Here is a 26,847-nt window from a genome sequence, read left to right on the forward strand (position 1 = left end):
CCAATATCTGGATAGGGGGATTAACATCTGAGATAGATAGGCTGCAGACAAGGTTTTTGAGGACCCTTCTTCAACTCCCAAAGTGTGTCCCTAATTCGGTACTTTTGTTGGAAACCGGGGAAAGCTCTCTTTCGCTTAGGGCTTGGTGGTCTGCCTTAAAATTTTGGATGGAAGTTAGTCTTTTTGGGAGGGGCTCAGGTCTGCTTCCCTGTCTGGCTCAGGACAACTACGTGAACAGCTGGTCCAAGCTTCTTGCCAGGAAGGCAGCTTCAATAGGTCTCTCCTCTTCCCTCCTCCTTAATCTGGGCTTGAATTTTGCTTTTAAAGCTATCAAACAAAGACTGTGGGATATAGCCTTCTGCGACTTACGTGCTCGCTCTCATGTCTCTTGGTCTCCCAGTGCATTGCACGTTCATTACGTTGGGCCTCTTCAGCTGGCTGACTATCTAAAGAACTTGTCGGTCGCTAAATATCGTATTACCTTCTCCAAGGCCAGATGCAATGTTTACTCTATTGAATTACTTCAGGGCAGATATGCTGGTATCCCTTATCAGGAACGACGGTGCCCCTGTAGGAATACGGAAGTGGAGACGATGGAGCATATCCTTCTGTCCTGTAGCTTTTATAATCAGGCCCGCCATCTTATGATTACCCCATTGTTGAGCAAACTGTCCAGAACTTCAGGCAAATTTTATGTTAAGTTTCTGTTGGAAGATAAGTCTTCAAGTGTAACTTTGGCTGTTGCTAAATTTCTTACAGTGGCGGCCAAGATTAGAGCTCTTTGTGTATTAGACTAAAGTTGATAATAGCTCTAATTGTATGATTTCATGTCTGATTCTTGTGTTTGGTTGTTTGTTGTTTGGTTGTTTTCTTTTTATGGATCTATAGATTGCAATAAAGAAAGTAAAGTAAAGCCTGCCTCCACTCGTATGGCACCTCAACATTTCTCCAGGATGTCTCAAAGATGATAGATGGGCAGAGAATCTCAGGGATATGCGACATGCTAATTAAATCCATGGTGCCCAACTAAACTTCATGTTCTTTTACCTCCAGCTTAGTGCACAGGGCCCTCCTCTGGTTTGGGACTACTGGGCAGACCTCTGCAGATTCATAAAATTCAACATGAAAACGGCGGGAAGGAATGAGGGAGCCATAGGAGGGCACGATGGGTGTGAAGGTGGGAAATCGGGAAATCACTTTGTCCTGCCCTCAAAATTACACCCACATTTCAAAATGTGATTTAACTCCCCCAAGGACACGTAACTATAATGCAGTGCAAACTCGAAGGTTGATCCAAAAGTCGCGGTAAATCACAACTACGAATATGCGCATTATCGGGTTAAAAACCCGGCGCTGTGGCGAATGGGCGGCTGCATCATGTGTCCTGAAACGCGGATCTGCGCATTTAGGTCAGGGTAAAGAAGCCGTATAGATATCCCCCTTATCATGTTTATTAAGACTTTTCATCTCCAAAACTGCAACGTAGGAGGGTACTTTGCCAATGTTGATAAAGTGTCAATAAAATAATGTGCATTCCATCACGTTCCCCCCTCTCCCAAGATGCCATCCAAATGACTCAAAGGATTCTAGGATGCCAATTCTGTGTTGCATGCTGCCTTGGGATGGTTCCTGCAGCCTTGATTCATAGGATACAGAGTGATGTTCCAACAGGCAGCAGCTGCCTTTATGTTATTATATGATTACTAGTGAATCGATATGGGTTCACATGGGTAGAAATAACCCTTAGCTTGATACACAAAGCCTTCGAGAAAAGTTGTCAAAGTTAGAAACCACTGCTGATGGCACCCTTAGGCACATCCCCTCCCATGGTGAACCCGTATCGCCTCCTGAGGAGTGCTTTGCCCATTCCATTTTCTTGAGAGGGGTCTGTTGTTCACACCATCGGGTGGGGGAGGGAGAAGCAGTTTACTCTCCCTGGCTTTAAACTGTATTGAGTGTAGGGATGTCTGTTGCTGGAAAATTCGACCCTTTGGGGTTTGCCAGATTTCTGTGGTGCCCCCAACTCAGTTTGCATTTGTGAGCAGAGCCAGGATTTTTTCTTGAAATCTGGGAACGTGTAAATAGAAATTTGCAAAAAATTGTGATTGTAATGTGTGCAAATTTCAGCCGCAGTTTGTTCAAATTACTCAACTGTGGTGGCAATTTGTGCAAATTATTCAAACTACAGCCAAAATTGTCGTGTGTATACTTGTTCCCTCTGGCATTCACACTTGCTGGCAAACTGGCCCGAGACACTCACATCAGTGAGACTTCTTTTTATTGAGGAAATCTCAGGGTAACAGGCTTAATGGTTACACACACTCCAAAAGCACACTTAAAGCTGAATGATGGTCAGAACACTTTAGGCTCCATTCCTGATACGATCACAGGCAATCACACAGGGTGGGGGGAATTCTTGAAAAGCTAAACAAACCTTCCCAAGGGAGCTTCTCTAGGTGCTGCATACACTGGTAACTCAAGGGGACGTGACTAAAGCCTAAACAAGATCATGGGTAGGGTAAAGCACCAAGGCACAGGAGCCCCAGCCCCACGCTTTCTGCTTAGCACTGGCAACTCCCTGCCACTTGAGTCTGGCAGAGAGAAAGATCATGCACCAGTCAATCCCAGCCTGCCATACACTGAGCTGACCCGGTAGACATGATCACTGGGAAGGGAAATATCTCAGGCACAAGCACTCCCCTGCATGTAACGTTAGCTCCAGGGAGCTCTCTGTCACCTGAGTCAGGCCACACGCACGCAATCCACAGCAAGTGCAAGTTCAAGTCTATGAAAAGCCTCACAGTAATTTTCATTGCATAATCCTTAGAAATCCAAATAGCAGCAGGTCCATGTGCAGAGTGCTTTCAAAGTCCAAATCGGAGATGGATCCAGGCAGGAGGGATTTCAGGTCTTGCGTCGAGAGATGAAACCTAGCAAGGCTCTTCAGCCTTGCTCCCCGCTCTTATAGACCAGCGGCCTGGCCTGTTCAAAGCCACTTGACAGACAGGTCCTCGTCACCGTGCCCATGTGCCAACTGCGCAACCCACTAAGGTGATGCTACCATCTGAGTTACCCTTCAATAAGTGGGCCCCCACCTTTCCGAAACACTGCTAAGTTCCCAGAGAACCTTCAGAGCTTCTAGGGCATGAGAGAGCTACTCCCGTGAGAAACTCTGGCAAAGATAAGCATGCAGAGACATTGACATTCTAAAACTATTCCTAATAAATCTACCTACAGCGAACAAGGCCTCTGGCCTTATACCTGACAAAAATTGTGCAACTTCTGCAAATTGCAGTTGCAATTTGAGCAAATTTTTATTTATGCAATTTTTTTGACTGTCCTGACTCGATGGAGATTGGGTCAGACTGGCTTGATGGAAATGAGCTGAAGTCTGGGGTGGGGGGGGGTGAGCTGATGAAAGCTCGGTGAGCTGCAACATCCCTAATTGACTGCAAAAGTATATGTCAGCTAGGGAAGCCTTCCACCTAGTGACTGAAGATGGTACTGCCAGATTCAAGCACATAGAGATGTTTACATGAATTTAAAACAATTAATGCATTAAAAAAGCCCTAGGGTCTGCTTAGTGTGCATACCAAATTACAGGTGTCTAGATTTCATGGCCATGGAGCAATGGCACCGACAGACAGAAGGACACACATCCTCTTTTTTTATTATAGAGGATGATGATGGTTCCAAATAGAACAGTACAGAAGTGCAAAGTGAGGCCAAAGATTGCATGCCACAAAACCGAAAGTAATATTACATAAACCTCACTTTCCATCCAGTTCTAACTGGAAAAAGTGTGTATATACACGGCATTTTCCAGCCTGCATTTATGTAGCCATGTGCCAGGTTGATAAATGGTGAAACTTCTCCAAAATGTAGCCCATGGGGAATAGGGATGGGGCGGGGAGAGGCTGGACATTTCAATAAGAAATGTTCAGTAGTGGGTTCTCCTTTGAACATCCCGGCCTTATCTATTTTGATAACAGGGATCCTTCTTGGCTAATTTACATCAAGATGTGCTTGATGAATAGTGGGGGTGGCGCACACAGGAAATAGGATTCTAGTCACTTCTAGGAAGAAGACTTCCCTATTTCTATTTCTCTACGTCCTGAACCTTGCCTAATTTTATCTCTCTCCACAGTTGGACAGGAGCTCACCATAGTTAAATGAGTGAAAAGTGAATGACTTGCCGGCGTTGTGTGAGTCATCTTCCTTTCTAGAGTTTTCCACTCAGTGAAATCTGCATGGCAGCGAGTGGATTGGGAAAAAAACGGAAGCTTAAAGAAATTGCAACTACTTAATCCTGTTATCCACTTCAAATGAATTAAAAAGCAACGTGCAAAAAGTAGATACATCAGAAGGGATGGTAACAAACCAAGGACATACGGAAAGAATAGGAAAAATGTTAAAGGGATATTTTGATATCTAATAAATTAGTTCCAGTAACTAACTAACAAAGACCATATGACATGGCATATATTTGAAGACCTTCTGCATTCTTACCAAATGTCAGTTTTATTACAAATGTTAAAAAATAATAATCCAGCTTTTGATGTCACCTGAACATTCTTCTGTGTAAAAACCATTTCTGTGTTAGCATATTCACAATTAATCATCTGTTTGGACTGATTTCTGTATATATTCCAAAAAGTCTAGTTTGGGGACTCTTGACAAGACATCCCCTTCTTGTATATTAATAACACAAGGTCTATATTTATGCACAACTAGGAAAAATGTGCACAACAAAGTTATGAATTTCCATGTTTTCCCCACAAGTTCATGCAGAAACAGCACACAATTAAATAAAATGAGAATCTCAGCAAGATAGAGATCCATCTATCCCTAATCCTCCCTCCCTTTTACCATCACAACCACCCTATAAGGTAGGTGTGGCTGAAATATGCCAATTGACCCAAAGCTTTGTGGCTGAACGGGGACAGAATCATAGAATAGTAGAGTTGGAAAGGACCTGTACAAGGCCATCGAGTCCAACCCTCTGCTCAATGCAGGAATCCACCCTAAAGCATCCCTGAGAGATGGCTGTCCATCTGCCTCTTGAATGCCTCTAGTGTGGGAGAGCCCACAACCTCCATAGGTCATTGGTTTCTAGGGGTGTGATCCGCTCCGATTAGGAGCGTAGAAGCAGTAACGGATTGGCCTGCTCCGCCTTACCCAGAGGCGGAGTAGGAGCGGACCGCGGACCCCTAGAAGCAAGGCGAAGAGAAGCGGCCATTTTCGGAGCGCTCCGGTTTCCGCGGAGCGCTCCGATCGCCATCTTGAAAACATTTCGCCATAGGATTGCATTGCGGTAAATAATCGCGGATAACTACGTTCTTTTTGAAGCTATCGTTCTGGAAATTCTTGTGCTCAGAGAGTCGTGGATGGGGGTCATTTTGAGACCACTCTCACCTCTCTGCGTCATGCGGGTCGCGTGCTATATTTTTTTGAAAATCGGGTCAACAGCGCGGCTCAAACGGCGTTTTCGGCTTTTCGCCCATAGGATTGCATTGAGGGAAAGACTCGGGCATAACTGGGTTGGTTTTTAAGCTATCGTTCTGAAAATTCTTGTGCTCAGAGAGTCATGGATGGGGGTCATTTTGAGACTACTCTCAACTTTCTGCGTCCTGTGGTTCACGTGCAATATGTTTTAAAAAATCAGGGTTTGGGTTTTTTAAAATTTTTTTGAAGCGATGACAGGCACATTCAACTCCCAATCCTGATGAGAATCGATCACCTCAGAAAGCATCATCCTCCAATCCCAGCGTTGGAGGGGGGACTAAGGCAGACCCACCCTGAGAGCTTTCTGTTTTGTGTCTATTTGTGGGTTGGCGTTCGTGGAGAGAGGGTCTACTTAGCTAGCTGCTGCTGTGTACTTTGGAGATAGATTAGGATAGATTTAGTTTGGCGCGTGTGTGTGTGTGTTTGTTTGCTTCTTTCTGACTTATAGCTTAGTTTGCCCTGTGTTTTTCCCTTACTTTGATTTAATATAAACTTTACTTTTAAATTTTGGAGTGTGTGTTTGGTGGGTTGGTTGGTTGTTCCCCCCCCCTTCCCTTTCTTAAAGCCTGACTGTGTTCCTTCTGCTTTTGTGAAAGCTTTCTTTTGAAAGCATACACACACTTCTTGTCCCATTTCCCTACATTTATTAGTAATATTCTTAAACATATTATTATATTCTTTTACATATTCTTAGTAGTATATATTCTCATACATATTATTAGTAGTATAATATTTTATTCTTCTTATACAGCATACACACTTCTTGTCCCATTTCCCTACATTTAAACATATTATATTCTTCTTATACATATTCTTAGTAGTACCTTATACATATTATTAGTAGTATTAATATTTTATTAGTCATCATGAAAAGAGGGAGCAGGTGTGCTGAAAGCAGCAAGGCTCAGGCTGGCACCAGTAAGCAGGCTGCCTCTCCTGCTGGGAGCCGTCCTTGTGAGGTAGCTGGATCTGCTGGGACTGACTCCCCCACAGATCTATGGCTTACTTGTGCAAGGTACCAGCTTTTCTGGGCCCGCCAACCCATGCCTGCCTGCCTGCCTGCCCGTCTGCCCGCCTCCCCCGGGGTGCTGCTGTGGTGGGGCATCTGCCAGGACTGACTCCTCGCCTGCTCTGCCCGCCAGGTGCCTGGGAGATGGGCTTTGCGGTTCGTGCCCAGCACCCTCTGGCACGCTTGCTCCCAGTCGTCCTCCTCTGTGCCCCTCAAGGCGTAACTGCTGGCTTAGAAAGAAACAACCAGCCATCTTTGCCTCACTTGCTCCTTGCGCCCGCTTACGGGTTGGTTTGCTATGCGTTAGTGCTCAAGCCATCCTTGCGGCACTATAATGCATGCTGCCTGCCTGCCTGCCTGCCTGCCTGCCTGCCTTCCCTCCCTTCTCCCCTTCCCGCCTTGCAGGGATGGTGTATGTGTCTTGCTTTGACTCAGGGGAGAAGTCCTTCCTGCGCTCACTTAGACTTTATCAAGTTCAATAATCCATTTTTCAAGTGTGGAAGAAGATTTAGGGTTATCTCATGGCATGTTGGGATTTCCTTTGAACTAGCCCCATTGAGCTGTCTGCGTTGCAACTTTAAATCCCTGACATACTGGAGTGCCCGATTTTCAAAACTTCCCCTAACATCAGGGGATGATGGGATTGCCTTGAAACTTGGCATCCATGTGGACACATGGGTAAGCTGTCCTGGTGCCGAGTTTGAGGTTTCTAACGTGCAAATTGACGTAGTTGTAGAATGGGACTTGATTTGGGGTGCCAAAAATCAGGGGATGATGGGATTGCCTTGAGTCTGGGCGTCCATGTGGACACGTGGGTAAGCTGTCCTGGTGCCGAGTTTGAGGTTTCTAACATGCAAATTGACGGAGCTATCGAAAGGGGTGTGATGGGTGGTGCATTAGAGGTTAGAGCCACGCCAAAAATCAGGGGATGATGGGATTGCCTTGAGTCTGGGCATCCATGTGGACACATGGATAAGCTTTCATGGTGCCGAGTTTGAGGTTTCTAACATGCAAATTGACAGAGCTATCCCAAGGGGTGTGAATGGGGTGCCCGATTTTCAAAAATTCCCCAAAAATCAGGGGATGATGGGATTAGCTTGAAACTTGGCATGCGTGTGTATACCCCCATGAGGTGTCATGGTGCCAAACATGAGGTTTCTAACTTGAACAGAAAAAAAGTTGTATACTTTTTTAGCTTTCAATGCAACCCTATGGGGGGGAAAACGGAGCTCCGGATCCGGATCCGGAGCTCCGAGCGGAGCGGAGTGGAAGTGGGCGGAGCGGGGGCGGGGCGAAGCGGGCCGCTCCAAAAATGGCGGATCTCTAAGTGAAGCGGAGCGGGGGGTCCGTGCACACCCCTATTGGTTTCATTGTCATACTGTTCTAACAGTCAGGAAGTTTTTCCTGATGTCCAACTGGAATCTGGCTTCCTGTAACTTGACCCCCATTAGTCCATGTCCTGCACTCTAGATTCACTTTAACTATGACATCACAGTTAGCTTATCTCAGAGGGTTGCTTCACACATTATGGGACAGTAGTGGTATAGTAGTTAGAGTGTTGGACTGGGACTCGGGAGATCCGGGTTCTAGTCCCCACTCAGCCATGGAAGCTCACTGGGTGACTTTGGGCCAGTCACAGACTCTCAGCCCAACCCACCTCACAGGGTTGTTGCTGTGAGGTTAAAATGGAGATGAGGAGGATTATGTACATCATCTTGGGTTCCTTGGAGGAAAAAAGGCGGGATATAAATGTAATAAATAAAAAAATTACACAGAGGCAAACCTGAGCTGAAGCAGAGGGCTGCGACTGATGTAGAATTAAACATAGAGGCGATCTTACTTGTAAAATATTCATATTTGCAAAAGATGGGTTTGTCTCATTCATACTCTGGTTTTAGGTGCATTTAAAACATCTTGGAATGGATGCAGACCTACGTGGGATCAACTGTGGTGATGGAAATGGACTTCCCCGTCCCTCCTTCTCACAGCAGCCCCTCCAAGCCCCTGAAAATGCTACTCAGAGAGCTGGGAGACACTTCTAAATGTAGTTAGGGAGGAGATCCCTAAAATTGGGAGGAAAGGCCTTTCGCAAGCAGAGCGCTGCCTTTCACAGAAGGTCCCTTTCTCTCTCAGAAGGCAGGTCCTGGATCTAACCCATTAGTTGTAGTTAATGGAAGGTAAGTAGCAGATAGATGCTACAGTTAGAAGCCAGAAGTTATTGGCTCACTTTTTTCTGGAATGCCCATTGTATCCAGATTTGAGGACTTGGCACTTTTATCAGCTTTCTGTTGGCGTTAGAGATAACTCCCCTTTAAATAGGATGTTGTTTTTATTGGCTGGGACAGATTATTTTGTGACATATTGTACTTTTAAATTCATCAAGTTTGCTCTAGGGAAAATGATTTTTTAAAAAATCTTGAAAGATGATAATACAGGTTGTTGAGCTATTAAATTAATGTAATCATTTTTAGTATACAAACCAGTTGCTGATGGTTTGTTAAACTTTTACTGTTTCTTGTATGTTGGCATTCTATATTTTTCCTTTGTGTTTTTAACCCGTATATGTACTGTACATGTATATGCAAAAGCCTGGTTGGCTGTTGAGCAATAAACTGAACTGAACATGGCATAAAGATCTAATGTCTGAATTTGCTTACTACTTCATGACTTGCAGCTAAGCATGGGAATTGCCTGCAGCGAAAAATATTGCATTTGTCATCGTATGCAAGCTGTGCATTTGCTGACAGATCTGGGATAGGCTGTTCCACACATGCAAGTCAACTCTTGATGGACAGTGATCCCACAAACAACATGCACAAGTGAGTTTTAAAAGCCTTAAAATTTGAGCATGACAAGAGAAAAGGGTAGCTGCTGACCATAGCTCTGTCTGTAAAGAAGCGATATTTCTGCCTCTGATGGTACAACAAAACAGCATCAAGGAGAAACATTTAAATTATGGAAGAAATGTGAATGCTTCTCTCCCTCCCAGATTACATGAAGCACATCTTCTGGGGAAGCTCGCTCACACACACACACACACACACACACACACACACACACACACACGTTCCATCCACTTACTAGCCTTCAAATTGTACCTTGCTAACAGACTGATTGACCTCTTTCTTTCTTTCTTTCTTTCTTTCTTTCTTTCTTTCTTTCTTTCTTTCTTTCTTTCTTTCTTTCTCTCTCTCTCTCTCTCTCTCCCCTCCCTCCCTCCCTCCCTCACCTCTGGCTTGTGAAATATGCTTCTCTGGGTTGCTGCTCTCTTTGCTAAGCTTCTCTTGTCAGGGGAAGGGTCCAATTGCTCCATCCACAGTAAGGGTCAAAACTTATAAGGTGAATTTATTCCTCCTTTCCCTGAGATGCATGTCATGGCTCATTCATCTCCCCGTTTTTGTCCCTGTGTGTGCATGCCTGTCTTGCAGGAACGTCTGACATGTCCCACCTCCATTTCCTGGGAAGGGGGCAAAGCTCAGAAGGAGAGTGCCACGACACAGGCTCTGAACACCAGGCCCGGCCGCGGACACTCCCTGCTCAAGCCAAGCACCACCGCTTGATACGCCTGAGGCGAGGGACAAACACCGCCTTTCTCCAAACTATGTGGAGAAAGGGGTTAAATGGAGAAGGATTTCAATAATAAAATAAAGTGCTGTGAATGATATGTGCTGAGGTGAATTATTGTCAGAGTGGGTGCTAAATGTATAAACTTCAGATGTTAAATGCCAAACAGACACGTGGGATTTTTGTGGTGGTTAAAAAACCAAATTGTTTAAAATTTATTTTTAAAAGTTCACAAGCTTTGTTTCAAATTAAAACATTTCAAAACCTTTTTGAAACCTTTCATCCAATCCTTTCACTCATTCACATACACGCTTTCCTTTCTCTCACACATTCACTCTTGAACTTCCTTTATTATCAGTATTGATTAATATACACCAACTATCAGCAAACCACCCTCAAAAGACACCACTCTCTACACTGAACCTCAAATTCTCCAGAACCCAAGTACTCTACACACCAAGAGCTAACGCACAGAGAGCGCTAAAGACTCTAAGAGTACCTAAAAGTCTCTCTCAAATCCCCTCGGTCCTTCCCTTATGTATCACTCCTCCCCACCTCCTAAGACATTCTAACTCCACCCACTCAGGTCAACATTCTAAGCACCACAGACTTACCAAAACAGACATACATTAAGGAACTGACTTGTGGGGTGTAACACCCCAGAGAGCATATGATTTGTACGCACAATGTCATAAGTTCAATCCTTAGCAGCTTTGGCAAAGGATATCAAACGAGCAGGTCTGGAAAATATAGACGAGTCAGTTCAATGGACCAATGGTCAGTCCCAAAGGAAGGCAGCTTCTTATGTCCATCTGCTGTGGGGGGCAAGCTTCAGCCTAGCTTCTGCCCCTATCTTATGTGGGCTGATCTCCAGAGCAGGCTCGACTATACATGAAACCTGCATGACCCCCAGTTCCCTCAGATCTTCCAGTGTGCAGCAGAGGATTCTGACGAGGAAACTTCCTTGGGGGTAGGACAGTAAGTGCCTTCTTCAGGGCCCTGCTATCATCCTCTAGCTCAGAGGTTGAGTCCCCAGCCAAACTTCCATTTGCCCAACCTCATAGAAATTCAGGTGAGAGCCTTTTAACAATCCAGACTCTTCCAGGAAGGGTGGAGCTAATACCAGTACAGATTTCATAATGCTTCACTTGTCTTTAGCTCCCTGCTGAGACAGCATTCTTCTGTGGTCCTAGTAGGAGAGAGTTCTAGTCAACAGGACCCACTTGGAGCTCTCCAAGATCCTACTTTTCCCCCTGCCCTGATCTGCTTTCCTGCCTTGGTCTTGCTATCAGGTTCCCCTGTGATTGTCAAGGAAACATAGAACAGGACAAAACCTAACAGAGTGCTTGCTCCAAAATCCGTTGCAATGTATCTGATGATGCTAGGGCTCACATTTCTCTGGTCATGCATTTCAGGTGGCAAAAGGTCTTTCCTGAACACCCCTAACCTCTTACATCAGTTAGGCCAGCCAGGGCAACCCTTGCTTGCAAGGTAGGACCAACCTACCTTGCAAATGCGCACAATGGAATCAATTACCCAGGGAGGTTGTGGGCTCTCCCATACTAGAGGCATTCAAGAGGCAGCTGGACAGCCATCTGTCAGGGATGCTTTAAGGTGGATTCCTGCATTGAGCAGGGGTTTGACTCGATGGCCTTGTAGGCCCCTTCCAACTCTGCTGTTCTATGATTCTATGGCCATTTCTACACCAGCCCTATATCCCAGGATCATCCTGGAATCGTCCCTGTGCATCCAAATGACACACACGGGATCCCGGGAGCAGGCAAGGACGATCCCTCCATTTTCCTAGGATAATCCTCAGGTGTAGAAAGGGCCTCTGATTCTATCATTCTAGAAAGTGGGTCAAATGCTCACAGAAAATGGGGCTGAGAAAGACCTCTCTCTCCCTATTACTACGGGGAGATGGACCAGTTGATACTAAGCCAAACACACCAATGGTCTCACAGCTTCATATGTTCCACAGAAATCCAGCAATCCATTTCCCATCCCCACCCCTGATGACAGTGACCCATGCGCCAAGTTCAAGCTCGCCTCGCACCACCTGTGACCAAAGAGCTGAAGCACATAAGACAAGACAAGGCGCACGCTGCTCTGATCTAATTTAAAATTCCCGAGGGTTAATCTCTTTTATTGAAGCACAAATGATGAACTCTCAGCATCCGACCTTGACAGTCAGCCTTTTTCAGTTCCTTTTCTAAAAGTCCGCCCTTGGATGCAGAGTGATCCAGCCAGTGCATCTAAACCAGGAGGTATCCATGGTGCTATCGGATGAGTCATTCCGCTGCTCAGATTTTACTGGAATACCTTCTGTTGATTTTCAGTAACCGGTACGTGCCCTGGCTCCTCGTAGAGTTTGCGTTCCCCTTTTTTTTAATTAACCAACGGAATATGCATTTCCCCCTCCACTTCCACCATTACTTTCACAGAGCACTTTCAAGGACATCAGAACCTTCACTCTCAAACTTTCTCATTTTGTAATAGACCGAAGCACTCCTCGCACGTAGTCCCAACGCGCTTTAGGACGCCTGCGTAGGGCTTGAGTTACTGGGAGATGTGGGAGCAGGGAGGAGAGGAGTCCATTTAAAATGCAAATTACCCCAGGGCCCAGGCAGAGGGGCAAATGAGATGAGATGGGGCTGCCGGCCACAATGACTTATTCATTGGCCTTCATGTCGAAGATGTGGATAGGGAGCCTCCATTTTACAACAAGGGGTGCTGGGGGAGGGGAATTGAGCCTGCCCCTCCACACCGTGTCTTGCCCTGCTCCATCACGCAGCAGCAACTCAACAAGATGGACTAAGGTGGAAGACACGGGCAGGGCCTGCATCGAAAGTAGGCCTTGTTGGGTGCTTACTGAGGCCCACAGGGTCCCACTGACAAAAGCCCCCCGGAGTTGCTCCTCCTCTTCATCTTTGCTTGTTCTCCTCACTCTGGCCCAGACAACGGTGGTGGTAAGGAGCAGCAGATGCCACTGTTGACTGGCTGTCAAGCAAGCAAGTGAACATAAGAACATAAAGAGCACCATGGTAGATGAGACCAGCATTCTGTTCACACAGTGGCCCACGAGAAGCCCAACAAGCAGGACAGGAGTGCAACAGCACCCTCCTGCCCATGTTCCCCAGCAACTGTTGTACATGGGCATACTGCCTCTAATACTGGAGGTAGCACATAGCCATCAGGATCAGTAACCATTTATAGCTTTCTCCAGGAATTTGTCCAAATTGGTGGCCACCTCAACATCTTGTGGTAGCGTTTTCCATACTTTAACTATGAGCTGTGTGAAGACGTCCTTCTTTTTATCTAGCCTGAACCTCCCACCAGTCAGCTTCATGGAATGACCCCGGGTTCTAGTATTACGAGAAAGGGAGGGAAATGTCTCCCTGTCCACATTCTCCACACCAGGCATCATTTTGTACACCTTTATCATGCCACCTCTTGCTCACCCTTTTTCTAAGCTAAACAGTCCCAGCTGTTGTGACTTTCCCTCATAGGGGAGTTGCTCCGGCCCCTTGAAGTGGTAGCAAACATGAGCAAAAGGAGGAGGAGCCAGAGCAGCTGGGGACATTGGTGAGAAAGAAGACATACTTGAGACGGGTGCCTCTTGAGGGCACCTTGCCCAAGCCTCTCCCCGCAAACACCTGGAGCTGGCGCTGCGTAGAATTCAGTTGCTCTCCACCGTAACTAACTACATTTTTTGTAAGAAGCTGACCCCCCAGTCCATCCCATTCAGATGTGAGCGGAGGAGAGACGCAAAGAGCAGACATGGCTGCACCTCTCATGCAAGTCCACTCAGGGCTGGCTTTAAAAGCCTGTGCTTTAAAGACTAAAACCCACACCTTGAATTGAGCCTGGAAAACGAGGGCATTGACCCTTTGTTAGTGTATAGGAACGCCCTGTGGGTTTGCATACCCTTCCTTTTCTTTTCTCCTCCTGCCTTGCATGGCACTCATTTTTTCCACTGATCATGGTTCATGTTGCATCTGCCCAGGCATTTTAACCAATCCTGATGGGCACCAAACTGCACTTTGCACTTAGGGATGGAAGCAGATTCACATTCTTTGGTGTGAGCTGAACCTGGTAAGTGAAAACACTGGTGGAGATGTAATTTATTTATTTATTTACTGTGCAAACCACAAAGGATCCTAGGGTGGTGTTAAAACAACTAAAAAAATCAGATATAAAAGCCATGTAATTACCCATTAAAAGTCAAATTAAAACAATGACTTCTCATCCAGCAAGGCAAACAAAAACACAATAGTTTAAGAAGACGCTTAATTTAAAGTTCTAAAAAGTTAGCAGGTCAACATGTTAAACTGCTTGAGCGAAAAGATATGTTTCAACTTGGCACCCATCCGGATGACATTCCAAAGTCAGAGTGCCGTAACACAGAAGGCCGTCTCCTTCATAAACACATAGCGTATTATCTCCCATTGATGTTATTTGCAGATCCTCTGAAGATCTTAGTGCCCGAATAGGTTAGAATGAGAGGAGGCAGTCCTTCAGGTTTCAGGTCCTAGTACTACTGTATAAAACCCTAAACAACTTGGGACCAGGATACCTGAGAGAACACCTTCTCCCCTATCAACCTGCCCGGTCACTGAGGTCATCTTGAGGGCCTGCTCCTGGTGGTTCTGTATGGACCTATGACCTGATTGAAGTCCACCAGGGGAAGAGCCTTCAGCGTGGTGACCCCCCTTCCTATGGAATTCCTTGCCTCTGGAGGTCAGCCAGGCGCCAACTTTGTATTCCTTCTGGCGCCTCCTGAAAACATTGTTGTTCCAGGAAGTCTTCCCTTAATGGCCAGCTGCAGTTTTATTTGCACTTTGTTTCTTCTAAAAATGTATTTTAATGTGTTTTTATTCTGTTTTTATTCTTTTATTCTATTTGGTCATCGTTCAGAAATTCTTGACAGGGGAGTGGTATATAAATATTGCAAATAAATAAATAAATAAATTCATGAATTTGGGCATCAAGCCTTTTAGGGCTTTATAGAATCATAGATTCATAGAATAGCAGAGTTGGAAGGGGCCTACAAGGCCATTGAGTCCAACCCCCTGCTCAATGCAGGAATCCACCTTAAAGCATCCCTGACAGATGGTTGTTCAGCTGCCTCTTGAAGGCCCCTAGTGTGGGAGAGCCCACAACCTCAACAGACAACTGATTCCATTGTCATACTGCTCTAACAGTTAGGAAGTTTTTCCTGATGTCCGCCGGAATCTGACTTCCTGTAACTTGAGCCCGTTATTCAGTGTCCTGCACTCTGGGAGGATCGAGAAGAGATCCTGGCCCTCCTCTGTGTGACAACCTTTTAAGTATTTGAAGAGTGCTATCATGTCTCCGCTCAATCTTCTCTTTTCCAGGCTAAACATGCCCAGTTCTTTCAGTCTCTCTTCTAATTGAATTGGGCTTGGTAATGAATAGGGAGACCATGCAATTCCTTAAGGGTGCAATCCTATGCATGTTTAGAGAGCAAAAAGGCTGACAATTCCCAGCATGCTCCAGCCATGAATAGGATAGCTCTTTAAGAATTAGCGTAACATACCTCCATCAAGATGAACCAGTCAAAATTCTGGTTGAGCCAAATTCTGGCTGAACTTTGCTGAAGTTGAAGCATTACATCTGCCTGTATCCAGACTCTGTTGCAAGATGTTAAAAATAAAATAATGCGTATATGAATTAAAATTAAAAAATTTAGCAAACATATACACGCAAAAAGACTGGAGTTTGACTTTTTTCTGCTGAATTCTTTTCTTTTCCCAAATGGCATAAGAGTCACGGACCTGTGATGAACTTCTGAACTCTTTAATAAGCTCATGATTCACAATATACTCAGAGTAAAAAATGAGTCCTGTCTCTTCCTTTTACCTTCTGATGGAAAGGGTTTTTTTTAAAATTGGTCTAAATATATTCAAAGGCATCAGCTTGCTAAGGAGTTTTAAAGGTCATCACAGGGTTTTGACACTGAAATAGGAAGAGCTAGTTATGCAAAGCTCGGTTTCTGGTGCATCTGCTCTTCCTATAGACACAGGGGCACCCCCCTCTCCCAAGTCTAGTGTGTGGCTGAGGCATACAATGCTCAGCACCCGAAAACACACAAGGAAATGGTGTGGCTGGCAACGCAACCCCTTTTGGATCCTTTCAGCTCAAAGAATCACAACGCCCTGTAGAGCTGAGATGATGAGAAGGCTCCAGCCCGGCTGGCAATCACCTCATGACAGCTCCTCCTCCATTCACTGTCACTACCATCAGCCTGTAGAGAGGATGTGAGAGAGGAAACAGGGCCACGCCACCAGCCAAGCTGAAAAAAATGATTGATTTTTTTCCTCATTCCTCTCCACCACTTTTTCCTTGTGTGTCATGTTTTTTTTTAGGTTGTAAACCTGCAGGCAGGAACTATCTTGTTGAATTGATTATATGTAAACTGCTTTGGGAACCTTTTTGGCTGAGGAGTAGGATAAAAAAAAATACTTTATATAAATAAATAGTTGGATGATGCCCGAGCTTCCCATTCCTTTCCATTGTGAGCACAGACTCCTTGCCCTTTCCTTCAAAGCTCTCTCTTGCTCTGACCTTAGGTCCTGATATGACCTTCCCTTCACCAGTTCTACCACCCTCGGCTGAACCATGCTGCTCTCCCTTCTCTTTGAAGAGCCCATCCATTCTCCTCCATGCTTGGACCCTTGGCCTCAGCTACCCCTGGAGGGTGGCCCCCGAAACCTTCCCTGGAATGGAATTAAGCCCTTAGGCTGAAAGATATTTTGCACTGCTGGCCTAAAGCAGAACCTTCCTGTTGGAAACTGTTGTGACCCATATTCTAGCAGCAGGCGTGGCCACATCCAAAGTAGGAGGGACCAGCACAAAATGTGGCATGGTTACAGACATGAGTCTTGTTGGAAAGTCTGGTGTGACTTATAGCAGAGTTGCTTTAGATAGAGAAAACACGGCAACACAGCATTTAGTATTGGAAGCCATAAACGCAGGCTAGAGCCATTGTAAAAGAAGTTTAAATCAACTTACTTTATTAGTGCTTTTAGACACATTGTCAGAGAGGGCTATTTAACATTTGTTTAAGTGCAAGCACCCACCAAAGTAAGTGGGTGAAAGTGAGTGAAGGTGTGAGCTATGATTACTTGCTTCCTTCAGGAAGTGAGCTACATGGCACTCCTTGTGGCAGAGGAAGAAGGAGAGAGAAAGAAGGAAGCGGAAGTGGAGGGAGCAGGAAATAGGAACTGATCAAGCTATGGGATATTCTCTATCGCCCCCTAGTGTCTGGCAGCATATGGAATTATTCCCATTATCCAACAGCACATGTGCAAGTTCGGACACTGGTTTTTCACCCATCTCCACAGATCTATTGCAGCCTTCTGCATCATATCCCATTCTTTTCCAGAGGGTCACACAACGCTCAGGACCAGCTGTTTGGGGTGGGTGGGGGTTGAGTGGATATGGGAGATCAGCAAAAATCAGGTGCCCTGACTTGCATGGGCCCTAGCACTGTCCATTCGAAGTGTAGACTTTGAATGGGCGGGATGTGGCTCAACAGTAGAGCCCCTCCTTTGCATGCAGAAGACCCCAGGTTCGATCCCCAGCATTTCCAGGTAGAGCTGGGAAAAGGCTCTCACCAGAAACACCAGAGACCTGTGGCTGCTCTTGTAGCCCAGGGCTGGGCCATCTTTTTCCCCAGGACCCACCAACATTTAAAACTCCCCTCCTCATATTGAGCCTCGTGTGGCGCAGAGTGGTAAGTGGCAGTTACTGCAGCCGAAACTCTCCCCACGGCCTGAGTCCGATCCCAGCGGAAGCTGGTTCTCAGGCAGCCGGCTCAGGTCGACTCAGCCTTCCAGCCTTCTGAGGTTGGTAAAATGAGGACCCAGCTAGCTGGGGGAAAGGTAACTGTGACTGGGGAAGGCAACGGCAAACCACCCCGCTACAAAGTCTGCCAAGAAAGCGACAGCGAAAGCAGGCGTCCCTCTAGGAGTCAGCAATGACTCAAGTGCTTGTACGAGAGGTTCCTTCCCTTCCCTTCCCTATAATCTCCCCCCATCTCAGGAAACAGCTGAGCAGTGGTGTCATATCCCATGACCTTCATGGCAGGAGAACCTTGGAACCTGAGGAGACATCAAGGAGGAGGGGGAGGAGGATCCTGTCAACAGTTGTAGAGGTTGTGTGGGTCAGGAATAGTCAGACAATACTGATAGGCCTCCTGAGACCACCTCCAGGAGCAATGCCCCAATGAAGGAGGCTGTGGCATTGGCAGAACAGAAGCATCTGGACTCCAGGCCCCCCTGGCTCCAGGCCCACCAGGGACACCAAGGAACAAAGGCAGAGCAGGTGGCCTCATGTTCACACAGAAGTCCAGAGCTGGAGCTGCAGTGAGGAAGGAAAGGAACGTCTTCAGGAACTGACACGTCAAGGTGGTCCAGGCACCTTGAGGCAGCAGCAGCTCCGAATGGAGCCACGTTCATTTGCCTTCCCAGAGGGCAGAACTTCACAGTGGGGGCCCACTCTCGGTCTCAGTGGTTTGGTTGAGAAGGCCTGGGAGGCCAGATGTGGCCTCTAGCCAGAGTTTCCCCACCGCCGTTCAAAGCAATCCCCAGGAGAGGCCAGCAAATTGATGAGCCACCAGGTGGAACACAGCATCAGCTCCAGGAGGGAGAGATTGCAGTGGACAAATCTGTCAAAGTTAGTTTCTCATTGTTCCAATTTTAAGTTTATTTCGTCATGGAACTGGAGATTTTAAAAAAAAGTTTGCTTGAATGTTGTGGGTGTCTTGCACGAGGGCCCTCAAAGTCTGGAGCTGACACCGATGGAACATCAACTGAGTTCGCACAACATGCTAACCCACATTCAGTGGTTGAGTGTGGGTTGTTTGTTGAACTGTGGGTTGGCGTGTTGACCGAAAACAGGACATTTTCCGAAGGGTGGCTTGTTAACCATGCAGTGTGGCTTAATTTTCTTGAGGAACCCATAGTTTGCTGTTGAGTTGTTCAGGGTGGTTAATAAAATATGCTGCACGATTAACAAGCCACCCTGTAGAAAATGTCCTGGCTTCAGACCATACACTAAGGCCATAGCTAGACCTAACATTTATCCTGGGATCATCCAGGGTTCGCCCCTGACTGAGCACTGGATCCCCTGTGTGTCACCTAGATGAACAGTTTTGACCCCTGGACGATCCAGGAATAAACCTTAGGTCTAGCTATGGCCTAACTGACACTTCAACAAACAGTCCACGGTTCAACCACTGAGTGTCAGTTTGTGTGTTGTGTGAAGAGCCCTGTTATTTCTGATGTCCCCCTGAGTATGTTCAAGAAGACTAGGGAGGAACAGTGCCATGCTGTTCATGACTTTGGCAAAGTCTGACCAGGCCCTTCCACCCCCTCACCACTACTGGTCAGCCCACTGGACTGACTTTGCTGGAAACTATGATGGTTGTCATATTAATCATGCGGTGTCAAAATGTTCAAGACTGTTGACACTTACACGTAATTCCTTCTTGCTGCTGGAGCCCTGCAGTCAGCAATATGGGTTGGGAGAAGAAGCCAAAAATCTCTCCTGCTAGAGGAGTCAAGAGTCTCTGAGCTCCAAGACAGGGTGTTGGCATGAAAAAAGGCACTTCACAATTCTCATCAGCTGGCTCCAGGCCCAAGTAAATTTGCACATTGCAATTATTCCTCCAAGAAAATCTCCGTCTCATTCTTTTATTTGTTTGCACGTACATTTGGTTACTAAGGTCAGAACTTTCGTCGTATCGATTGGTTCCAAGCAGGCACTTGGCTTCTCTTGCAGGCCTTCCACGCCCAGCACCAGATCTTTTGTGCAACACTGTTAATAATAGAAATGCACTTTGGTTGAGTTAAACTAAATATAGAATTATCCGAGGCTTTGTTGTTGGAGGTGGGTAAAAGGTGGCCAATTTGTTCTCTGAGGAAACAGAGCGGGGCAGGGGTTGTTTCAAATGTTCACACCATCCTGGTCGAGCAGTGCCTCATTGGTTTGTAAAACACTGCCAAATTTGAGGAGGTAGGGTAGCAGCGGTGCCTTCTTAGAAAGCGCTGAGCATACAAATGATTTTGATTTCAGAACAAACACACACACAAACCCCACAGTTTCTGGAAGTGAAGCCTAGAGGGCAAAGCTAAATCTGAGGTTAATTGCATGAGGGCACTTAGCGTGCACATTGTTTAAAAAAATGCAAATAACGAACAACCAGCCGCGGGTTCCCAACTGAATCATTGAATCATAGAAGTGTAGAGTTGGAAGGGGCATATAAGGCCATGGAGACCAACTCCCTGCTCAATGCAGGAATCCACCCTAAAGCATCCCTGACAGATGGATGTCCAGCTGCCTCTTAAATGCCTCTAGTGTGGGGGAGCCCATGGCCTCCCTAGGTCATTGGTTCCATTGTCGTACTGCTCTAACAGTCAGGAGGCTTTTCCTGATGTCCAGCCGGAATCTGGCTTCCTCAAACTTAAGCCCATTATTCTGTGTCCTGCACTCTGGGATGATCGAGAAGAGATCCTGGCCCTCCTCTGTGTGACAACCTTTTAAGTATTTGAAGAGTGCTATCCTGTCTCCCCTCAATCTTCTCTTCTCCAGGCTAAACCTGCCCAGTTCTTTCAGTCTCTCTTCATAGGGCTTTGTTTCCAGACCTCTGATCATCCTCATTGCCCTCCTCTGAACACGCTCCAGCTTGTCTGCATCCTTCTTGAACTGTGGAGGCCAGAAATGGACACAATACTCCAGATGAGGCCTAAGCAGTGCCATATAGAAGGGAACCAGTACCTCACACGATTTGGAAGCTATACTTCTATTAATGCATCCCAAAATAGCCTTTGCTTCTTGAAGTTCCCCAGATGGCCACACCCTCTTTCCTTTCCCCAAACTGTCAATCATTTGGTTAGTTCCCAGCTTTTGCGCAGTTTTTTCTCCAATTCTAAGGGCCTTCCTAGACGAGGCCTTAGCGCGCCTTCTGACCTGGCTTCCCTGCTGTGCGTCCAGATGACGCACAGGGGAATCCGGAGACAGGCCGCGCTGAGGCCTGGTCTTACGCGCCATAAGCCAATGCGCTTATGGCACGCTTTTTCCCCAGCTCCGGCCTCAGGCCGGGGCTGGGGAAAGTGTGTAGACTTCCGCGGCTTTTCGCGGCGCCTCGCTTACTCGCGAGGTGCCGCGAAAAGCCGCAGACCTGGCACAGCGCTCATAGGAGCGCTGTGCCCATCGGCGGGGGGAGGGGGGGCGAAGGATGGCAGGGGCAAGGATGGGAGGGGGGTGGCACGGGGGGAGGGCGGGTGCGATCGCGCCGCTGCCGCCCGAGCAAGCAGGCGAGCGGCGCTTGCCCGGGCAATGCCGCCCCATCCCAGGCATTGCCCGGGCAAGCGCCGCTCGCCTGCTTGCTTGGGCGGCGGCGGCGTGATCGCACCCGCCCTCCCCCCGTGCCACCCACCCTCCCATCCTTCGCCCCCCCCCCCCCCGGTTGTAAAAAAATAAGTCAAAAAGCCACTTACCATCTCTGGAGTCTTCGGGCCAAACGCGCCCCCTTTAAACAAACAAACAAAAAAAAAAATGGCGGACGATGCAGGGCTTCCGTCCTCCCTGCGTCTCCGCCGTCTGGAAGCCTGGGGGAGGCGTGCTAACGGTAGCGCGCCTCGGCCCTGCCTCCCTGCCGGCGTAAGCCAGCAGGTCTAGCAAGGCCCTAAATGTTTGAAATGACTCTCCTAAGACTTAATAGGAAGAACCTTAGGCTACAATGTGCTGGTGTTTGGGCCCCACTCCTTTTACATCAGGCTACGCCCACTACTGGAATGTGGCACTCGAGGGCATTTCTGAAATGGAGTTCTCCAATTTTGGGGAACCTCTCCTGCATTCCAGTGGTGGATAGTTGAATGTCAAGCTCTTACTGCCAGTAATGAAAGCTTAGGAGAGGCATTTCAACACCTTAGCATGGGGGTGGGGGGGATGCACAAAAGCAGGGAAGCCATCACATGATTGGCACTGGGGTGACCATATGACTGGATTTGCCTGGATTTGCCAGGGGTTTTGGTGACAAATCCGGGAGGGGGAGGGGAAATCCGGATTTTTCTAATCTTCCCCAGCCAAAGAGTAGCTCTAATTGGAATTAACAAAAATGCTTATAACTCCGTCATTTTTAAAGATAAAGACATGAAACTTGGCACGATGGTAGCTCTTAGGAAGGGCTTTAGTAACACCAAATTTGAAACAGATCCGTTCATCCATTGATTTTTTAGGAATTTTTTAATAATTGAGGTTTTTAAAATATTATTTTTAAAATCGTCTTTTTTAAAGATAAAGAGATGAAACTTCGCACCATGATAGGTTTTAGGTAGAGCTTTAGCCATACCAAATTTGAAACAGATCCGTTCATCCATTGATTTTTTAGGAATTTTTTAATAATTGAGGTTTTAAAATTGTTTTATAGAACAGATTTGTCTTAAATGTGTGCTGTAAAATCAGACATGTGACCAAGGCTATGTTCGGGGCCCCTTGGTGCTAGACATGCCCCTTTGGGGGCCAACCATGTTGTCCTCCTTTTTGGTTTCCAAAATATGATTACCCTAGGGAAGGAGGTAGGGTCAGAGGGAGGGAGTGTGGCCGTCTGGCAAAGCAGAGAGGGCCAGATTGGGTCTTGGTGAGCCAGAATTGGCCCGCAGGCATGAGGTCGAAGAGCCCTGTTGTGGAATGAGCAGCGAAGAGCAGTGAGGGAGTTTGCTGGGGTCTCTATCCTGCCACGGCAAGGGAGGAGGGGAAGAGTGGAGGAAGTGGGCATCCCAGCTGGCCCCAGAAGCAGCATGGGATGCCAGCCGCCACACCCCTGGTGTGAGCTGCTAGCCGGCCAGTAGCCACATCCTTTGCCTACCCGCTGCCAGCGACGCCCCTCCCCAGGGCTGCTGTTGAGAATTTCGCTGGTGGAGCCTTTCAAACCTGGTAGTACTGAATGTCTCAGTAAACTGTACTCCTTGGGCTGCGGGTGGAGTCGCTTGAATCTCTTTCTTTCCAGTGTACTGTTTTATTGCCGTTATTTGCAGCGAAGGTGGATACGGACCATTGGACGCGCTTCTCTGCAGCTGAATTTTACGTACAATCTCCATTTTTACAGCACTCCCGTGCTCTCTAAACAGAGGATAATGTTCCTTCCATCTTAATCTGTGTAACTAAAACCATAATGGGATCCTACGGGAGAATCAATTAATCTCTCTGCATGTTGTTATTGCTGTTGTTGTGATGATGATGATGATGCATTGCCGAGATTTGCTTTGCTGTCAATGGGATCATTCTTATACCTATGCTTCTACCTAGAAATATACATCCATTGTACCAAATAAAGCCCCGTTTGTGCGAGGTGTTCATGGCTGCAAAAAAAGCAAATGCTATTTTGGGCTGCATTCATAGAAGTATAGCTTCCAAATCGCATGAGGTGCTGGTTCCTCTCTATTTGGCACTGGTTAGGCCTCATCTTGAGCATTGCGTCCAGTTCTGGGCTCCACAATTCAAGAAGGACGCAGACAAGCTGGAGCGTGTTCAGAGGAGGGCAACCAGGATGATCAGGGGTCTGGAAACAAAGCCCTATGAAGAGAGACTGAAAGAACTGGGCAGGTTTAGCCTGGAGAAGAGAAGATTGAGGGGAGACAGGATAACACTCTTCAAATACTTAAAAGGTTGTCACACAGAGGAGGGCCAGGATCTCTTCTCGATCATCCCAGAGTGCAGGACACAGAATAAGTTAAAGGGAGCCAGATTCCGGCTGGACATCAGGAAAAACTTCCTGACTGTTAGAGGAGTATGACCATGGAACCCATGACCTAGGGAGGTTGTGGACTCTCTCACACTAGAGGTCTTCACAAGGCAGCTGGGCAGCCCTCTGCAAGGGATGCTTTAAAGTAGGTTCTTGCACTGAGCAGGGGGTTGGACTCAATGGTCTTATAGGCCCCTTCCAACTCTACTGTTCTATGATTCTATGAATATGAAGGGAGGAGTGGGTTGGGATGAATCCTGTTGCCCCTCCTTCCATCTGTTCAGCAGCTCTGAACAGATTCTTGATCATAGGCTGTTCACTGCGTTGGATTAATATGTGGAGGGTGGGGCAGGGTGAGTGGGCCCAATTCGATCCCCTTTCATGGGTTGGTGGTGTAGTGGAACCAGGATTCACAAGGATGTAGCACTAGAGATGTCCATCGCTGTGGAATCTGGACCTTTTGGGGCTTGATGGACTTCTACTGAGCACCCAACTTGCCTTGCATTTGCAGGCTGAGTTGTGCATGTGAGGGCTCTCCTGGAAATCCAGGAACTTTTCATGTTTTTTAAAAATGATGTACATAGAAATATACACAAATTGCGGAGGCACAATTGAGTGATTTAAGCAAATTTTGGCTGCAAATTGCATAATTTGCACAAATTATGGTTGAAATTTGTGTAAATCATGCAAATTGCACCCCAAAACTTCCACACACTTCTATTTATGAAAATTCAGAAACAGAAAAATCCTCCACCTGGCTCGACATATACAGATTGAGTTGGACCAGCTTGCAGGGAAAATGAGCTGAAGTCTGTGTGTGTGTGAGAGAGAGAGACAGAGAGAGAGAGAGCTGATGAAAGTTTGGTGAGTTTGACCCCTTGGACAGATTCCTCCAACATCCCTATGCAGCACTGGGTATTATTATTATTATTATTATTATTATTATTATTATTATTATTATCATCATCATCATCATCATCATCATCATCATCTGCCATGTTTCCACCCCCACCCCATATGAATTTTCTCAACAATCAACAAATAGGCATGGATCAACTCAGTGGATCCTCAATGGAGGATTCCCGTAGCATCACAGTGAGGCTGATATGTTTCATAAGGGCAATCCAGGACCAGGACAACATGGGGCATCTTTGCTATTCTCAGTCATTTTATCCTCCCCTCTGAATTTGGGCCTTAAAGATGCAGGAAAAATTTGGGTGCAGGCAAGGTAAATTGTTAGCAAACACAATTTGTGTCATTACGCAACGTAATTACTGAACATGGGGCACATCTGTGAAGGCATCAGACTTAGCTTCCAGTTTCCTGGCTTTGTGGAGCTTAAGGCAGCCTTAACTCTAGTTTTAAAATAGCATTTTTTATCATTAAATTAAGTATTTTTGATTATTATTCTCACAACCAAATTTGATCAAGGGATACCACTTGTGTTTAGCTTCAGATGATCTTTGACCTTTGGTTTGAGGCGGGCAGAGTTAAAATTGCTTTGGGCTTTTGTATGGATGCATGTATATATTTAACAGTAGATATCTGGAGAGCTCCAACATTGAAAAACAATGCCAGTGTTAGATTCTGTACTCTTTTTAAGCATCATAATGGGATAATGGGCTCAAGTTACAGGAAGCCAGATTCCGGCTGGACATCAGGAAAAAACTTCCTGACTGTTAGAGCAGTACGACAATGGAACCAGTTACCTAGGGAGGTGGTGGGCTCTCCCACACTAGAGGCCGTCAAGAAGCAGCTGGACAGCCATCTGTCAGAGATGCTTTAATAATAATAATAATAATAATAATAATAATAATAATAATAATAATAATATTTCTAACCCGCCTCTCCATCCTGATCGAGGCAGGGAACAACAAGAAGTATAAAATCCATGAAATATTAATTAAAACACAATATTTAAAACTTCCTAAAAACATCCTAAAAGCATCCTAAAAGCATCCTAAAATTCCACTGGATAGGCCTGCTGGAAGAGATCAGTCTTTAAAGTGGATTCCAGCACTGAGCAGGGGGTTGGACTCGATGGCCTTAGAGGCCCCTTCCAACTCTACTATTCTATGATTCTACGATCAATCTGGTTGGTTTTCAGGAGACAGGATTCCAGGCAAAGACATTCACAGTCCCCCAAAGGGCTAGACACTTCCAAGAGAGGGTGTATTTCATTTAGCCTTTCCACAAGCCCCATAAAAGAATAATACCAGTGGCAGCTGGAACATCTGGGGAAAGGATTTAACCTCATGTCTCCCCAGAATCTCTCTTGTCTATTCCACCACCAAGATGTCCTTTCCCCCCCTCTTTTTTTCTTTTTACTAGAACTCTGAGATTCACTAGCCGGAACCTGGTGCAAAAGATGTACACTTGGAATTAAAGAATTCTGCGACCAAGAATTTGTTTTCATACCAGAACTGAATGGAGCTCGGAGTCCTTCTACATACAAAAACACTCCTGCTTCCTCCAAGCTTTTGTCATTTCAGCAGTATAATGGCGAGGAGAGCCATTTTGCCGTTGCCACCGTTAAAACAGTGGGGGTAAGAACTCCTTCAAATCAGCCAGGGGCTTACCAGTGGATCCTAATCGACCCAATTTTACATCACGAGCATCTCCGTGCAACAATGTTAGGTTACTATGGTGAGATGTGCTGTATTTCTATTTAAACTATAATAATTATTTCTGAATTTGCATCTCTCTATAACAATTAGCATATGCAAATGTTAATTCAAACCGTTGCCCTATTTTGTCCTCTTTGTGGTGATGCATTTCCTCTTTTCTTTGGTGATTCATAAGTGGCTGTTGTACAAAAGACTGGGGTGCAGGAGTCCATTGAACTTCCCAAATAACTGTTTATGTAGGTGGCCCATATGTGGGAGCAGTGGAGCGAGTGACGTGGGGGATCCTGGAAGACAACATGGTGCAGTTCTTTAAATCATGAAAGATATGGCTGTGATCTTCCATATTCTCTCACATCACATCCCCCACTCCT

The 26,847-nt window shown here is 46.3% G+C and overlaps 1 protein-coding gene across 2 annotated transcripts in view; it reads left to right on the forward strand.

Moving 5' to 3' along the window:
* The window catches only part of PDPR (pyruvate dehydrogenase phosphatase regulatory subunit), a 473,013-nt gene that overhangs the window by 178,941 nt on the left and 267,225 nt on the right, over positions 1–26,847 (forward strand). The window contains exon 19 of one of the 2 annotated variants that reach the window (XR_010026138.1): positions 9,989–9,999. The exons of the other annotated variant lie outside the window; for it this stretch is intronic. The gene's annotated coding sequence lies outside the window, so the exon portion shown is untranslated. Of the gene's footprint in view, positions 1–9,988; positions 10,000–26,847 lie in introns of those variants that run through there. 2 annotated transcript variants of the gene reach the window in all.

Source organism: Elgaria multicarinata, chromosome 14 (assembly GCF_023053635.1).
Source record: "Elgaria multicarinata webbii isolate HBS135686 ecotype San Diego chromosome 14, rElgMul1.1.pri, whole genome shotgun sequence".
Classification (NCBI taxonomy): Eukaryota; Metazoa; Chordata; class Lepidosauria; order Squamata; family Anguidae; genus Elgaria; species Elgaria multicarinata.